Genomic DNA, 2409 nt, shown 5'->3' with positions numbered 1-2409 from the left:
CAAGTGTGTGCTGGCTCGTGGCAGGGAGCACTGGGGGCCGAGGGGGGGGGGGCAGAAGCATTGAGGGCCCAGGATACACTGGGTGCTCTCCTCAGGGGTCAGCCCAGGAGGCTACGGGGCTGTGGCCACACGTTGCCGCGGGCAAGGGGCCGGGGAGCCCCCTACCTCTGCCAGCAGCTCCCACCCCCTGGAACTCTGTCTCTGCCCTTGGAAGCCCCTCACATGCTCCGTGGGTCTGTGGGCCCCACAGGAAGCTCCTGGCTCCCTGGGTCAGCCCTGAGGCTGGTTGGGGGGCTCTGAGGTGGTTTGGGGGGCTCTGAGGCTGGTTGGGGGAGCTCTGAGGCTGGTTTGGGGGGCCCTGAGGCTGGTTGGGGGAGCTCTGAGGCTGGTTTGGGGAGCTCTGAGGCTGGTTGGGGGAGCACTGAGGCGGTTTGGGGGGCTCTGAGGCTGGTTTGAGGGCACTGCGGCTGTTTGGGGGGCTCTGAGGCCAGTTTGGGGGCTCTAAGGCCGGTTTAGGGCAGCTCTATACCGGTTTGGGGCGGCTGTGTTGGCCGTTGGAGGGGTTCTGGGAGGAGGGGCCCGGCACACAGTGGGAGACTTTACAGAAATGCGGGGCTGAGGGAGCCGGGGGCCGGGTGGGGGGCGCAGCCAGAGGAAAGCAGCGGAAAGGCACGTTTCGGGGAGAGCGGCCGGCAGACAGACGGCTCTTTCTATGTTCTAAGAGAACACAGTGCGCACTGTGTAATAAATTTGAAAATCCTGACCCAACGGAATTATGGAAAATATAAATCAGAGAAATTGGATCAAGACGCACAGCCCTGCACAGCCAGGTATTCACGGGAAGCTTCCCGCTCCGAACGGCCTCCAGGAAGGCCCTACGGGGGGGGGTGGGGGGGGGGCGGGCAGGACCCCACCACCAAGGCGAACCCCAGAGAGCACCGGCGCACGTGTGAGCACCCCAACACACATGCCCCCTCCCAACACCGCCTCCTGTGTGTGGACACCCCCCACGTCACGCATACCCCGCAGGCACACTCAGACCCCGCCCCCACCCGTGCCCCGTCCCCACACGCTGGCTACGTGCCGCGGTGCGAATGCACTACGTGACCAGCACGCTCGGTCGCAGCGAGGGAGACACACGGCACTGTGATACGTGACAGGCCCCCGGCCTGTGTCCCCACCAGGCCGTGCGCCCCGGCTTGTGTGACAAGGCAATTGAGCAGCACCGCGCTGACAGCAGGCAGACGCTGCCCCGGGGCACGGCGCACCCAGGAGTGAGGCGGCTGGCCAGGGCTCCGCAGGCTCAGGGTGATGTGAGCTTCCTGGTGAAGGGCAGACCCCGGGGGGAGCCAACGGCTGGGAGCAAGGGGGCTGCAAAGCCACCTGGGTGTCCCTGCGCGTCGGGAGGCCCCGGGCCACGGGGGCCTGATGGCAATCGCTGACCGAGGGCCGTGCCTGGGAGCGTGTGCCACCGAGGCGAGGACGTGGAGGAAAAGCTGGAGCTCTAACAGGGGGGTCCAGGCACGGCCCCCCCTCCGCGGCCCAGGCAGAACCGGAGGACGCTCACGGGGGGTGGTGGTGGGGGGGGCAGATGCTCAGAGACACAAAACTGTGGCTGGGTAGTTCCAGGGTCAAACACAAAGGAGAAAGCACTTTCGACCCGAAGGATCGGAACACGCTGGGCAGGAGACACTGGGGCCCGAGGCTCCTGGCAGGAAAGGGCCCCGGTTTTAACGAGTTCAACATCAACTGCAAAACACTGACCAGGGGTCCTCAAACGACGGCCCGCGGGCCACGTGCGGCCTGCCGAGGACATGGATCTGGCCCGCCGGGTGCCGCTGCCTGTCCTGCTTAGCAGCCGACGCGTCCCGGGCCCGCAGTGCGCATAGGAATTTGTTCATAGTTTTTTTTTAAACGACAGTCCGGCCCTCCAACGGTCTGAGGGACAGGGAACTGGCCCCCTGTTTAAAAAGTTTGAGGACCCCTGCTTAGACAATGAACCCAACACCTCAAGTTAAAAAAAAAAAAAAAAAAATCAGCAGGCAAATAATAAGGAAAAGGAGATAAAACCAAAAAAAAAAACAAACCCACAACCCAAAATGCACGGACGAGACCAACGAGGTTAAATTGGGCTCTGCCAGCGTGACCGCTCAGTCACTAACCAGAGCGGACGGCGTGAGCGTTCGCATAAAGGGGGGGCGGTGGGGGGGGGCTGCAGGGGTGAGCGAGGAGTCACAGGCGCCACGCGTGGCTTCACGACAACCTCCTGGAAAACGCGATAAAATGGCCTCCTTCCCCGGGAAACGTGACCGACGGTCCCGGCTCCAAGTGAAGGGCAGAAGCTCGAACACACTGATTTCATTTGAAAGACGCTGACCCAGCAGTTAAATATCTCCCCGCCACAGAGCG

Source organism: Plecotus auritus (genome assembly GCF_963455305.1).
Source record: "Plecotus auritus genome assembly, chromosome: 9".
In the NCBI taxonomy this organism is placed as follows: domain Eukaryota; kingdom Metazoa; phylum Chordata; class Mammalia; order Chiroptera; family Vespertilionidae; genus Plecotus; species Plecotus auritus.
Note: the sequence above shows the minus strand (reverse complement) of the source record.